At 43.3% G+C, this 15,713-nt stretch overlaps 1 protein-coding gene across 1 annotated transcript in view; it reads right to left on the bottom strand.

Moving 5' to 3' along the window:
- PAPLN (papilin, proteoglycan like sulfated glycoprotein) overlaps nt 1-2,874 on the bottom strand; it is an 86,830-nt gene extending 83,956 nt beyond the window's left edge. Inside the window, exon 1 of the mRNA XM_090033293.1 lies at nt 2,855-2,874. The gene's annotated coding sequence lies outside the window, so the exon portion shown is untranslated. The remainder of the gene's footprint in view (nt 1-2,854) is intronic.
- Between the last annotated feature and the right edge of the window lie 12,839 nt (nt 2,875-15,713).

Below are 15,713 nucleotides of genomic sequence, written 5' to 3'. Positions count from 1 at the left end.
TCCGACCCTAGCATCTATGAATCTATGAACCAGCAGCACACTTATAAGCTGGGAAACTCCCTTCTTGAGAGCACGGTGAAAGAAAGAGATCTCAGAGTCATTATTGACTCCAAGATGAACATGGGCTGACAATGTGAGGTCACAGTCAGTAGGGCTAACCATATCTTGTCATGCATCCACAGATGCATCTCAAGGCCAAGGAGGTGATCCTCCCCCTCTGTGTGACACTGGCCAGGCCACAGCTGGAGTACTGTGTTCAGTTCTGGGTGCTGCACTTTAGGAGGGATGTGGACAGCATTGAGAGGGTCCAGAGGAGGGCCACCCGCATGATCCAGGGACAGCAGGGCAGACCCTACGAGGAAAGGCTATGAGACCTTAACCTGTTCAGCTGAGGGGGGACCTGGTGGCCATCTATAAACTCACTAGGGGGGACCAGCAGGGTTTGGGCAAGACCTTGTTCTCCCTAGCGCCCCCCAGGGTAACAAGGAATAATGGCCACAAGTTCTCAGAAAGTAGATTTAGACTAGACATCCAAAGGCACTACTTCACAGTCAGGGCAGCTAGGATCTGGAACCAACTTCCAAGGGAAGTGGTGATGGCTCCTACCCTGGGGGTCTTTAAGAGGAGGCTTGACATCTACCTGGCTGGGGTCATTTGAGCCTGGTTCTCTCCTGCCCAGGGTAGGGGGTTGGACCAACTGGTGGTCAAATATTCCAGTCAGCCCTTCATTCCTTGACCTGCTTGAGATGCATCTGTGGATGCATGACAAGGTGTGGTTGGCCTTCCTGACTGCATCCCCACACTGCCAGCCCATGTTCATCTTGGCATCAATGATGACTCCAGGATCCTTTTCTGCCTCTGTACTGACAAGAAGGGAGTTCCCCATACCTACCCAGCCTGTAGGTATGCTGCTGGTTCTTCCTCCCCGGGTGCATCACCTTGTACTTGTCAGTGTTGAATCCCATCCTGTTCTCATCTGCCCACCCCAATTCCAATGAATCAGTCTTAGCAGCCAATAAAGTTAGCTGTGGCTCACAAAACCTTAGACATGTCTAATTCAGTTAGTCTACAAGGTACACATCTACCTTAACTATAGGCTCTTGGATTAATTTCCAACCAAGGAAAAACCAAGGAGAGTCCATGCCAGGTGAGCTGAAAAAATTACAAAAAACCTTTGTGTCTTCTGCTCTATAGCCCTTTGAAGGGGAATAGAAACATACCAATAATGTTGTTTTTAAAACTCTTCCATGGTCTGTGACTAACTGTAATGAAAAAATACTGTTCCGTCATTTATGAGTGAGAGTCTCTGACAACAAGACTTCAGGACAGAATGGACTGGAGAAAATGGCCATATGCTGGAAGCTGTGCTTGGACATAAGATGATGTGGAGGTAAAAAATAAATTAGGGTTTGACTCTTAACTGCATTTAAATTGGTGTTAAAAATCAAAGGAGCTACTTCTGAGTAACACCAACATGAGGGAGATCAGGACAGAGCTCCGAATATTTTCAATTCCACTCTGTTAGTATTGGGCACACATCCTCTTGCCTTCCATCCCAAGCCTTCTGTTTTAGGACATTTATATCTCGACAGACAGACACTCTCTTAATTGCTAAGAAACTGATTAGAATGGCACAGCAATCCTATTTTATTTCCTGCATGTTATGGATTTAAATATTATGTTGAAAGAATTTGAGAGCCACAGAAAGAATCTCATTTATAATGATTACCCAGGAGCACTGAGTGATCTGTGTTGTTTCCATTAGCTCCTCTGTTGCTACGAAGGACTGAAAGCAGAATAATTATATTTAGCAAACACCTACAAAATAAAAAAGAGCATGGAGATGAGAAAATGAGAAGTTGCCTTAGTGAGAGCAGAAGCTCCCACAGCTGAGTAAAATGTTTGTTTTCCTTTTATTGTTCATTTACATTTTAATTATTTCAAAAACAACAAGAAAGCAGAGGGCCAGGCAGTTTGCGGGCTACAAAATTCATCTTAAATGAAAATAACCCTAATACTTCACCATATGAACATGTGTAGGGCTGGATCCTGGTTTAGCCTGCTTCCCAGGCTCCCACTAAACAAAGGAATCAGGCCCTGGCATTTCTACTCAGGTTGCACTTAAAGTCTCTCATCTGACAACTGGTGGTCAAATATTCCAGTCAGCCCTTCATTCCTTGTCCCTCTAACTCCCCCTCCCCCCCCAAAAAACAAAAACAAAACCCAAACAAATACAAAGAAAACCCCAGACCAAACCACACAAATAGAATAAACGGGTAATGTAATAGTTCCCATGCTGAACTTGGAGTGAAAGCTATTCACAGTGAAGTAGAATGACTGTACTTCAGCTTACAGACAGTGACCCTCTGGTTAAAAGGACTGACCTAAAGTCCAGTGAAATCAATGAAAAGGCTCTCCTACTTCAACGGGCTTTGGATCAAGGCCAGATTAACGTGACCGTATTGGAGGGGAAAAACAACAACTACCTTCTCCCTGCTCACTTTGAAGCCAATGGTAAAATTCCAACTGACTTTGCTTGTCCTGGACTAGGTCCTATAAAACAGCTCGTTCACAGTTTTTGACACTTGAGACTCAGGCTAAGAAACCAAAATACAACCAACAAGCAACCCCTCCCTTCCCTTCTAACACAGGCTCTAATGGCTCTCACTACTTGTCATTCCTCAGCCTCAGTACTCATGCTGGTGATTAAGCATGGACACTAATGCTTTCCATATTACAAAAACTATCCATTTTTCACAATGGTTAATTTTCTGAAGGAAAATAAAGAAGCCCAAGACATATACACTACCTAGGAAGTTGGGGTTCCTTGAATTGTTTTTCCCTTCCAACTTACCTAACTTCTCCTACCCTTTGGTTCTCAAAGAAGTTGTGAGCTTGCTGGGCAAAGGTAGCAGTAGTAAAGAAAAGCTTTAAAGGGGAGGGGAAAAAAAGCAGCAGATTGAAATCATTTTACATGAACTTTGAATTCATTTTCCCTTTCAACTTCTCTACTTCTCCTGCCCTTTGGCCCTCAAGGGGGGTGTGAGCTTATTGGGCAAAGGTAAGAATAAAGAAAATCTTTTACAAGGAGGAAAATAAAAATGCACCAAAAAACAGCAGACTGAAATAATTAAACATAATGAAACATCTTCCTGGAATCATTCCAACTATTTTCTGCTCAGGCACTGAGGCCAGACTCTGTAACCAGCCTCTCCCCATTTTGTACCTCTCTTACTGCTCAGTATGTAGTCAAAAGTCACCTGTTTAAGGCTGCATTCTGCAGAAAATATCCCAAGCGTTGTTTACAAACAGTACAAGAGAAACAGTATAAGCAAGACAAAGCCCTCCAAGTTCTTACAACTTGGTTTGGAATGGAAAAGGACGAGAGGGACCATAACACCATTAAATATCAATGTGGCCCACCCTGTTCTTAGCAGCCAGTGCTTGGAACCATAAGGCTGACACAACCCCATCTCTTGCATATGTCTTCTGGAGTCAAGCATACTGAAGTTAACCCCTCAGAAAAGCCAGTTTGACTGTATCACAGTCTAATATCAGCACAGAAAAGTCCTGCCTGTTTAGCAATAATCAAAATACTGGCAACAACATAAGCAATGGTGGGTGGGAGATGAGGTTCCTTTATTCCTTTGTGGTGTCACAAAGCCTGGTTCTCTCCAGCCATTCCAGGTAGGACTATTTTCTTTCTGCTGTGTCCTTCTGTAAACTCCATGGGAAATGAGGAGCTGCTTATGCTGTAGTGGTCACCAATCCCTGACAGGGTTAAGATTTTTGACAGCTCACACAGGAAGGGCGATCTCCTTCCAGTATGGTCAAGTGTGCAGTCCTTATCAGGGCCACCCCTGATGTGGAATCCAAGCTGGGCTTCTCTTGCCTTTTAGATCTCACTTCCACAAACTGATGGCTATTTCCAGTACCTCCCTTGGGCCGGGGGGAGATAGAGAGGGCTGCTCTAGAAATACCAGTCCTGAGACTTCTGGTTCCAGCAATTAAACGTTTTGGTTTGTTCTTAGGTCTTCATAAGATGTGTCCAGCTTCCCCTTCTGCCCATTCACAGCTGCCGGCTGAGTTTTTGCGCTTGCCGCTCCTTTGCCTCAAAAGCGACCTTGGTGTCCTGGAGCTGGACAACAAGCTCCTTGGCCTCCTTCAGGTCCTGGCAGATGCGCTCATGCTTCTGTGTCATATCCTTATTCTCTCGACGTAGCTCCTGCACAATTTGATTCACCTCCTCCGTCTGCTTGGTGCAGTGGATCTTAAGCTGCTCCACCTCAGAGAGCATGTTCTCCATGCTTTTTAACAGTGACTCTAGTTTTTCCTTGGACATGATGCCTGGGATAATTCTGTTTAGCTGACCTAACCCAAACACGGAGGGGACAGACAGCTGCTCCGTGTAACATGCACCAGGAACCTACCACTCACAGCACTGCTTTCTCTTTTTATACTCTCTTCTACCCATCCTCCTCCTCTCTCTTCCCCAAAGCATCTCTAATCTTCTTAGCTCGGGTTAATCTACTTATTTTTACTGCATTGTAGAAGTCTACTGAAGGGCTGACAACTCTGCAGTAACATATGCACTGTGTAGCAAAAGCCGTGGCAATAACACATTCTATCTGCAGCCTGTAAGAGTCAACCCCCCCAGCCTGTCCCTCTGGAGATTGTCACAGAAGTACCTGCTTAAGTGGGCTTAATGCACTTACTGCTCACCTGCATCTGCAAACCAGCACCTCACTCTGATCTTGCATGCCCAGGACTAAGAACATGGCCATCTAGGATGGTAGCACAAGTAGGCTATACTGCAGAATAAATCAAGTGCAAACCAGGTCCCATTTCTCCTCTTCTCTTTGAACCCCATCAGTGGGCAAGGGGGGCTGGGGAGAGGAGTGCCAGTGATTCAAGCTTAAAGGCTCTGCCTACACATTTCCATACCAGCCTGCCACATCTTCTATTGCCAGCCACCCACAATGACCTAACCCTTCAATAATACATTCATTACTTGAATCCCTCCAGTCAATGGGCTGATGCCATGAGCCTACTGGAGTGCACTCACTTTGGAGGTAAGGGAGAGTGCACAGGGGATGCATGGATGTCAGGGGAATGAAGAGGTGATGCGCACACGCACATACACGCCTCCCTGAGAATTCTGTTAATTCAGTAATACACTTGCTTGGACAATAAGGATAATTAATTCACTCATGACCCAGTGTAATGCCATCATCCCTGAGCAACTCTCTCGGCTTATGAGGAGGTGTCACGTATAATTCTCCAGAAAGGAATCGCATTGGGATTTAGCACTGGCCATCTGTTCCAAGGCTGTGGATAGCACCTGGGATCAGGAGGCAGACTTACTCAGAGATACCTTTTGTCACATAAGGTCTGCAGCAAGGCCTCCTCCAAGTGTTGGGAACACTTTGTGTATGCACCCTTTCTAACCACACATGCGGACATGTACCATCCCATTTGCCCAACATAGCACACAGACAGGAACTTTTTCCATTGCACTTATCTGATATTATTTATGTCCTCATATACAATGCTTTCTATTGTGTTTTATTTTGTATGCTACCAACAGCTGTTTGCCTTCAGAAGCAGCCTTAAATGAGCTCTGTAGTACCACCTGGCAAGTTTTATACCAAACTGAATTAGAGTGTGAGTTTGCACACACTGCTCCCACACAAACTTTCTCTCTTCATCCTTTGACCTCAGAACCTGAACACATTTTTCTCTATTCCCTGGTAAATTTTAATGGTTTCATCCTACACCCACTGCCTCTCTTGGGTTCTCACAGGGGCAAAGGAGTTGCATCTTCCAGAAAATGGTTCTCTTCCAATGCCAGCTGAAGCTGAAACCAGTACTGGAGTCACACCAGAGTCCAACACTGTTTAGGACCAGTGCTTCAAGTCAGAGCTGTGGGATCCCTCAAAAGGGGAGATTAATGGGACATTCAAGAAGCCTGCCCCATTTTCTCTCAACAAAGGGCCCCAGTGGGCTTCCTTAAGCACTGGCAGGTCGACCCTCAACACTTCGCTAAGGGCAGAGGGATGGAGACATTCAAAGGAAAGGAGTGTGGAGGAGTCTAAAGAGAATTAAAATATGGCCTAAAGACTTTGTAGAAACATTTGAGTTGGCTTCCAGCCCAGAACTTGTGTGACACACATAATAATGGAATAGGCTGGAACATGTTACAGCATTACAGAACAGCAGGTCTTCATTAGCAAAGAGTCTTCCCAGATCACAGATGTGCACACTGTGGCCCTACACACACTCATTCAGAGAATTACAGCACTGCTGCATAAGAAGAAAACTGTAGAGGGCGTTTAGTTGGATTTTAGTACAACATTTGATAAACTGACTCTCCAAAATAATTCAAAGCAGCTTGGGAAAAAGCAAGACACTGTCTTGAGAATAGAACGCTGGCTAAAACTCATACAGAAACGGTAATGCAGAAATTAAATGGAAGGATAGGGAATATTTTTAATGGAGGAAATCTGAATCAGTGGTAGGACCAATCTTAGTCAATATTTTCCCTGATGAGAAGAAAGAATGAGCAGTGCATTCGTGAGATCTGCAGGTGATACTAAACTGGGAGGGAGCTACAAAAGCAATTGTAGGTAGAAGGAATACAGTGGGACTTTTGGTATGAACTGAAAGTCAATTGACCATTCAGCAGACAATATATTGCACCCTAAGAGAAAAATTAGATACACAGACAGAAAACAACAAAAGATGAGTGGGAAAAATGTAAGCTCATGTGCTTGGGGAAAACAATTTTAACCTATTCAGTGGGGGCGAGAAATGACAAAACATCAGTGCCAAAAGCAGTAGTACAGGGGGGATGGCATAGAAAAATCACAGGGTGACTGTGATTCAATAAGTCACAGGAAAATGATTAAGTAAAGCAGCCCAGTGTTGCTTAGAGGCTCCATGTCATAGATTAACAAGATAGATAGATAGATTAACTGCCTTCATACCTCTAAAATTCCCAAGGATCTGGATTTAGTTCTGGGCACCCTCATTATCAGAAAAAGAGTGATAAGCTGTAGCACATCCAGAAAGGAAAGGGTCATAGGATTGGATATATGAAGAAAAGTACAAAATGGCATGGTTGTATGAGCATTCATGGTCATCCGGCCAGGTGCCAGGGTATTGAAAATTGGGACCACATTAGCCAGTTTCCAAGAAGGGGAGGAAGGAGGACCCAAGCTTCACCTCAGTGCTCGGGAAGATCTTGGAGAGAATCATCAAGGAGCACATCTGTGGGGGGCCAGCAGGGGAGATCATGCTCAGGGGCAATCAGCATGGGTTCATTTAAGGCAGGTCCTGCCTGACCAACCTGATTGCCTTTTATGACCAAGTAACAAAGTCCTTGGATGATGATGTCACTGTGGAATTAGTCTTTCTGGACTTTAAGAAGGCCTTTGGACACTGTCTCTCACCCCATCCTCATCAATAAATTAAGCAACTGTGGCATTGATGCCTGCACAGTTGAATGGATAAAAAATTGGCTGATGGGGTGCACCCAGAGAGTAGTGGTGAACCAGTTGTATTCAAACTGGCAAGATGTGAGCAGTGGGGTACCCCGGGGCTTGATCCTTGGGCCCGCACTGTTTACCATCTTCATCAGTGACTTGGAAGAGGGGGTGGAAAGCACGCTGTCCAAGTTTGCTGATGACACTAAGATGTGGGGCTAGGTGGCCACACTTGAAGGGAGAGAAAGGCTGCAACTAGATTTAGACAGACTACAAAAGTGGGCAGATGAGACTAGGATGGGGTTCAACATAGACAAATGCAGGATGCTGCACCTTGGGAGAAGGGATCCACAGCATACATACACGCTGGGGAGTTCCCCTCTTGAAAGCACAGAGGCAGAAAGGGATCTTGGAGTCATTATTGACTCCAAGATGAACATGAGCCGCCAATGCCAGACCGCAGCCAGCAAGGACAGCCAGACCTTGTCATGCATCCAAAGGTGCATCTCAAGCCGGTCCAGAGACGTGATACTCCCCGTCTATGAGAGTTTGGTCAGGCTGCAGTTGGAGTACTGCATCCAGTACTTGGGCACCACACTTCAAAAGGGATGTGGCCAGCCTGGAGAGGGGTCAGAGGCGGGCCACCCACCTGGTGAGAGGGCAGCAGGACAGGCCCTACAAGGAGAGACTGAGGGACCTGAACCTGTTTAGCCTCAGCAAGAGGAGGCTGAGGGGAGACCAACTGCAAATAGGTAGAGCCCTTTGCTCTTCAGCACCACCTGGGGTGACAAGGAACAATGGTAATAAGCTGATGGAGAATAGGTTTAGGTGAGAGATCAGAAGGCAATTTTTAACAGTTAGGGTGGCCAAAATCTGGAACCAACTTCCCAGGCAAGTGGTCTTTGACCCTACCTTGGGCAAATTCAAGAGGAGGTTGGATAATCACCTGTCTGGGGTCTTGTGAATGCAGCATTCATTCCTGCCTGTGGCAGGGGGTCAGGCTAGATGATCTGTTCAGGTCCCTCCTGACCCAGCTACTATGAAACTATATCCAGAACCATTTTCCAGTCATGGCCATATCTCAAGCGCTCTGGGGAGGTTATTAGTTCAGAAAAGTGCTTCAAAGATATTACTAAAGAAAAGGCTAGGTGTATAATCAGCATTTACAAAAAAATGCAGTGGTCACAAACTTAGTCACGGGCTACTGTTGCTTCACTCTTGTCAGGGCCAAATGAAATCAGAAAGGTTTTGGTCAAGACACTATAGGCTGCTCTGCACAGACTACGTCCAGAGACCCCACTTCTGAAAGATTATCAAACCTTTCCTCCTTCATCTCACAAAGTGCAGATTTAAAAGATGCAAACAGACAAGAAGAACAAAAGGAGAGAAAAATGACAAAGATCCACACAGACGGAGGGCAAGGACTTTTTGGGATTTTCCATAGTGGCTGGGAATGGCTGCTTTTGGCTTCAGTACTACAGTAAGGCATGCCATGTTTTCAGTGCCAGAGACAAATGAGAGAGATGGGAAGCAGCCAAGAGGGGCCTGGGCTTATGCAAGACGCATCTGCATCTCCCTAACAGTATCTGAGCCAAAATAATATCCTTCCTCAGACTAACTGAGATGCGGAAGAGCCAGAAATACAAGGTCACATAGCTGAGATAAGTGGAGGGAAGTTGCACAAGAACTGAGCTCTTCCATTTCTGGGTGGCTGCAAACCTTGGTATCCCACACTACCCTGAGTGTTCCCTCCATACCACAAGGAAGGCAACTCATTAATATAAACAGGAAAGAAACTCCCAAAATTATGGTGTTAATAATAGCTGAAGTTACTATAGAAAACACTACTCACCTCAAGAACAAATGCAAAATCCAGAAAATGATAAAGTAAAGCCATATAAACTACTATATCCCCTTCTTAGGTTACATCCACATTCACAATTACCTCCTAGAAACAGCAGCAGTGATGACTGATCAGCCACAATCAATCAAAGCAACACCCAGAAAACTAAATGCTGAAGGGAAATATAGCATGGTATAGCACATGTAAATCCATTAAGGGATGGTTTGTGCCTTTCAGTTTCAGCTAACACTGACCATTACTGCATTTAAACCATCTGTATGTTGGCAATGCACCCATTATCACTTTATGTAGTACTAGAGAATCTGGGGTCAGGAAATTACTGAAGTGATTACTGGATTCAGCCAGGATGGCAATTTGTGTTCTTGCACATATACTCATCTTAAATTGTCTTGAATAGATCCCCACTCCCTATAACACAAGTCAGAGTTCTGTCAGAGTTGGCTTCTACATAAACAGCTACACCTCTAGCATCCCACTTAATGCACAAGCTCTGTCTATACTGCTACAAGTCCACTTTGATAAATGCACAGTATACAAATCAATTTTCTTTGATTAAATTTTGCAAGCTCAATTCTATATTTATAGTACCCCTCTCACCCCTTGAACATGCCACATAGGGTAAGAGTGCTTGGAAGCACAATTCCTATAACTGGTGATGGGACAGATATAGATGTATGCAACAGCATACTTTGTTTGAATAAAAGAACAATCATATATGATTATTTGCTGTTGAGGGTCTACATGATCAATACCATGTAAGATATGAAGAAAGACCTTGTGCTGAGCAATTTAAAATCTGTTAAACCTCTACCCTCTCCTCTTATTAAACCTCCAGTTTTAGCTGCTATTATACAAGTTCTGTATGCTTGTCTAAAGTTTTCAAATCTGTAATTCAGAGCTGCCTTCTTAAGCTGAGCTGCATGTAAAGCGACATCTTCTTTATTTTTATCTAAAACTTCACACCAAAAGGCTCCCTACCTAATGTTGTAACTGTTCTGGACATTAAAAAAAGTACAGCATGACAGGAGTTTGCAAAACAAATAATCAAAAGTAGTAGAGCTTATTCCTTTCCAAGCTTCATCTAATCAGTCAGAATGCTTTATATCGTATGGTCAAGGAGACAAACTTGTTGACATTTGAAATCTTTCAAGTACTGTAATGGATGTATTCCCAGATTGGCAGGTTTGGGGAATTACTTACGGACAGTGCAAGTAAATTATAACCCCAACTGAACATTAAGGGTGCTTTTAGGTAATGATAATAAAAGTGTTCACTATTCAAAACTCCCTTTACCACAAGGTAGAGCTGGGCAGGAAACTGTTTTCCTGTCCCTGTAAAAGATTCCCGACTTCGGACGTTCCATCTTCATTTTGAGTTCAGAAAAATGTTCAATCTCAAACAGATTGACAAATTAAAAAAAAAATCCCAAGAAATTTTAGTACAAGTCAATCAAAGCATTTTACTTAGATACTAGCCTTCATTTTATAGTAAATAAATTAAAAGTTTCAAAAGAGGGTCATATCCAACTAAAAAAAAATATAACTTCTTAATTATAAAACTGTTAAAATGGGACATTTTGAAATCTTCCCCCGATGGGAAAATATTGAAACCAGCCCTTTCTGCCCAACAGTTTAAGTTCCAATGAATCCACATTTTCTAACAAAACAATCAAAAAATTCCCTGGCATCTGCAAGAATAGTTACTACATCAGCAATGGCAGATCCAGAAAGGGGGCAAGAGGGGTATACTCTGCTCTGGCTGTGTTGCAAGCTCTAAACTCACTGCCTTGTCATCCTGAGCTCCTAGCAGAGCTCCATGTAATCAGTGAGCTCTGAGCTCACTACTAGCCAACTGGGGCAGACTCTGGCCAAAGGCCCTGCTTTCGTGTTGCTCCAGAGCCTGGGGGGTAAACATTGCTGCTGTTTACCCTTTCGTACCCTCCCCTTCCCCACTCTATTTAGTAAGTGGGAAAATGAAGGGACAAGCAGTGGCCATCCCTGAGCTATGCACTGCTTGAAAACAGGGGCTCTGGCCAGACCCTGCTGAAAACTTATGTGCAACCATGCCAATGCACAATGACTTATAACTTTAAAAATTCCCTTCTTTCAAATTAGGAAAGCCTGTTAACCCCTCTGATCTGATATGCTGAGAAGTGTTACTACTTGTGGAATGTAAAGTGTTCTGCAAGATCCTGAGGATCCTGCACTACAGGGCCCAATTTTAACTAGGATCTATAAATACTACTGTTATGTAAATAGGATAGACACCTGCTCCAGGATGGGTTTTTCCTAACTACGACTGTGGACATTAAGGCTCCCAACTCTCTAAAACCTAGACTACATTGCCCATATAAAGGACGCTAGTAATTTTATATAGTTATGATAGCTGGATGTCTATCTTATAGTTTGCAATAGTATTTTGACCAGTTTCCTTATTGGTTTTATTATTAACCTTTTGTAGAGTCATGACCTCAATGAAATCATCCCAAAATGAAGTGAGCGATGGCTCAGGAAAGCTTACAGGTTAACTAATTTATAGCATGGGGTGCAAATCTACCCTGTCTTCATTAGATTGAACAACAGCTTTGAGCATTATGGTTGCAGTCAGTAATATCTATTCATGCTGCCGTCTCTGGAGTCCTCTCTCAAAACCTGCTTTAAAGATCCATAAGTGGATAAGCAAGTGACGGCTTCATCTCCACAGGAAGTGAGATTAGAAGGTTTACTGCTGCTATGGTAACTGCCAAGTTCTACTGTCCTTAAAATAGTTTTGAAACCTTAGCAGCTGACTGGAAGCTTATACATGAATCACCTAAAGGATTCAGAATCAGCTACCTAGTCTTGCAGTACACTTTAAAAAGAGGAAATCCTGTTACATTTTATAAATGCTTTTTTGTGTATTTTTATCCTGCACTTATTAAATATCCTTGCTTGTTAAATAAAACCAAGAATAGAAAGTGACAAGATCCTATACCATTATACTGAGGTTACAGATTAGTAATCGAAGGCTGATGTAGGAGTTTGCCTCTGAGATTCTGCAGGCAACAGCTGGTGTATCAGTTCTGTACCCTACATCTGTACCCTGTTTCTTGTCTTCAATCAATCAGTCCCATTCAAAGTGAATGCAACAATAACAAAGTTATCCTCCCTCCCTGATTTTTGTACCAACTTCCCATTAATGGTGTAGCCATCTGCAAAGCTAGGGTGTACTCCTTGATAGTCATAATTAAATATAGAATTCAACCCTCTCCATTGAATAGAGTTTGATATCACTACAGTAACCCTTTGTCCTTTACGGTAGAAACAAATTGATGAACCAAGATGAAAAATACCTTGTGAGCAGGTTACTTCACTATGGTGCTCCATTCAGTTGTCTTACCAAGAACCCCACATTGGCTAATGTCAGCCATGGGGATCCACCCAGAACTATTGATCCAATGTGGCCTGTCAATTCTCATCTGACAGTTACATTGGAGGAACAGAATCCAGCTTGTGCTTTTCCAAGGAATATTCTTAAGTATCCCAAATATCTGTATATTAACACTTATGACCATGACTTAGCTATGATTGTAATGCTACCCAGATCAAATTGGTAAACACTTCTTTTAGTCACTGAAGTCAAATGATCAACTTTTAAAAAGGAAAGTATCTGCTGAATTAGAAACTGCCAGGTTTTAACAGATTAAAAAACCCCCACCTTACCAAAGTAGGAACACTAGAACTACACATTAGCTGTGATGGGCCGGCTTCAGGGATGATGCTCAAGGGCAACCAGCATGGTTTCATTAGGGGCAGATCACGTCAGACCAACCTGATTGCCTTTTATGATCAGGTCACAAAGGCAATGGATGCAGGTGTCGCTGTGGACGTAGTCTTTCTAGACTTCAGCAAGGCCTTTGACACCGTCTCCCACCCCATCCTCATTAAAAAACTAGGCGACTGTGGCATTGATACCTACAGAGTCAGATGGATTGCAGATTGGCTCAAGGGTCGTACTCAGAGGGTGGTGGTGGACGGGTCATATTCAACCTGGGGGGAAGTGGGCAGTGGAGTCCCCCAGGGCTTGGTCCTTGGACCTGCACTGTTCCATTTCTTCATCAGCGATTTGGACGATGGGGTGAAAAGCACCCTGTTTAAATTCACTGATGATACCAAAATTTGGGGTGAGATGAGCATGCTAGTAGGGAAGGAAAGATTGCAGCAAGATCTGGATAGGTTACAGGAGTGGGCTAATATAAACAGGATACGTTTCAATACTGACAAGTGCAGGGTGCTGCACTTGGGCAGTAGAAACCAGCAGCACACTTACAGAACGGGAAACTCCCTTCTTGAGAGCACAGAGGCAGAAAGGGATCTTGGAGTCATTACTGACTCCAAGATGAACACGGGCCGACAATGTGAGGTCACGGCTGGCAGGGCTAACTGCACCTTGTCGTGCATCCACAGGTGCATCTCAAGTAGAGCCAGGGAGGTGATCCTCCCCCTCTATGGGACGCTGGTCAGGCCATAGCTGGAGTACTGCGTCCAGTTCTGTGCGCCCCATTTCAGGAGGGATGTGGACAACATTGAAAGGGTCCAGAGGAGGGCTACCCGCATGATCTGGGGACAACAGGGCAGACCCTACAATGAAAGACTGCGGGACCTAAACCTGTTCAGCCTTCACAAGAGAAGGCTGAGGGGGGACCTGGTGACTGTCTATAAACTCACTAGGGGGGACCAGAAGGGTTTGGGGGAGACACTGTTTCCCCTAGCGCCCCCTAGCATGACAAGGAACAATGGACACAAATTATTGGAGAGTAGGTTTAGATTAGATATCCGCAAGAACTACTTCACAGTTAGGGCGGCTAGGAGCTGGAACCAACTTCCTAGGGAAGTGGTGCTGGCTCCTACCCTGGGGGTCTTTAAGAAGAGGCTTGATGCCTACCTGGCTGGACTCATTTGAGTCCAGTTTTTTGGGTTTTTTTTCCCTCCCGCCCAGGCGGGGGGTCAGACTTGAAGATCTACAAGGTCCCTTCCGACCCTACTTCTATGATTCTACATTAGTGTCCCGTGAAGACAAACTGAAAGTACCACTCAAAGGCAAATGAAGTTTTAAACATAGAAGTAATGCTGGCAGCATTCTCATTGACGAATATATCAATAAAATGTGTCATGATGTATTAGTAATTTTACAAAGGAGGCAATGAAAAGTTGCTGGCTCCCTTACTCTGAACAATTCAGAAGTTACACCCCATTTACAGTAAACCATAACTTGCCCTTAAGCATCTTGGTCTCAAACGCCATTTCCAGGTAATTCAAAATCGAAGCATCTCCATTACAGGTGGAGCAGCCATTTCCATAGTAATGTAGGTACAGCAACATCTGAACCACCTGCTTACCAGAATTTCATATTATGTAATGCCAGAGGTTTACAGCTGAAAGGAACAAGGAAAGGGAACAATCTAAGAAATAATGGATAAAAGATTATATCACTTTTACATCCTGAAATTTTAGAGTGCAACAAGCATGTTCACTAAGTTCTTAAAGGGTACACTTAATCAAAATACATTTCTTCTGAGCATGAATAATTCAAGGATTTGTTCTCAAGTATTGCTGCTACCTCGCCAAAGCTTACTTCTACCCTAACAAGATCCCATGCTAATCACAACTTAAAACTGGGACATCATTTAAAAATACTCTCAAAAATGTTGTTAGCTATGATTTTTCTCTTCGAGACCTATGCAGCTGGAGTGACAGCAACTAAGATGGAGGCAGCAAAAATAATATTAACACTCCATTCTCAGAAAAGGAATATGCGTTTCCATAGAAAAAAGGAGAAAAAAGCAAAGGCAAGATAACACGTGGAATATCTGCAAAAACAAGTCAAGCAAATTAAAGAATTCTGGTGGAAATTAAATTCTTAATTTTTTATAATCAAATTTCTTGTGGAAATAATTGCAGTAGAAGTTATACTTATGCAATCAGGGAATAATATTAAGGAAAGAAAGTATCCAGTCAAAAGCAACAGACTGATCACATTTTGAACCCTGAATGCTAGCAAGGAACTCCCTGTGAACATCTACAGACTAGAATTATTTACTGAATAAGTATATTTGAGAAATCTTAAGATGCTTGTATATAAAAGCATGGTAAACAGCTAACATCAAACATTATTCACTATGACTATTTGCTTAGTTCTTTTAACAGAACAAAATATATGCATTTACATAATAATTCAACAGACTCAGGACAATCCCCAAACAAAAACATTACCACTACTGAGTGCAAATTTGAGTAAATTAAAGCTGAAATGCTGCAGTAGGAGAGGAGAAGGGAGACTCCTTCTATGAAGACAAAAGATCATTTAGGTGCTACTTGAGAGGTGCT

The sequence above is a fragment of the Crocodylus siamensis genome, chromosome 2, assembly GCF_052110815.1.
Source record: "Crocodylus siamensis isolate JL-2025a chromosome 2, ASM5211081v1, whole genome shotgun sequence".
NCBI lineage: Eukaryota > Metazoa > Chordata > Crocodylia > Crocodylidae > Crocodylus > Crocodylus siamensis.
Note: the sequence above shows the minus strand (reverse complement) of the source record. Positions and strands in the feature narration are given on the sequence as shown.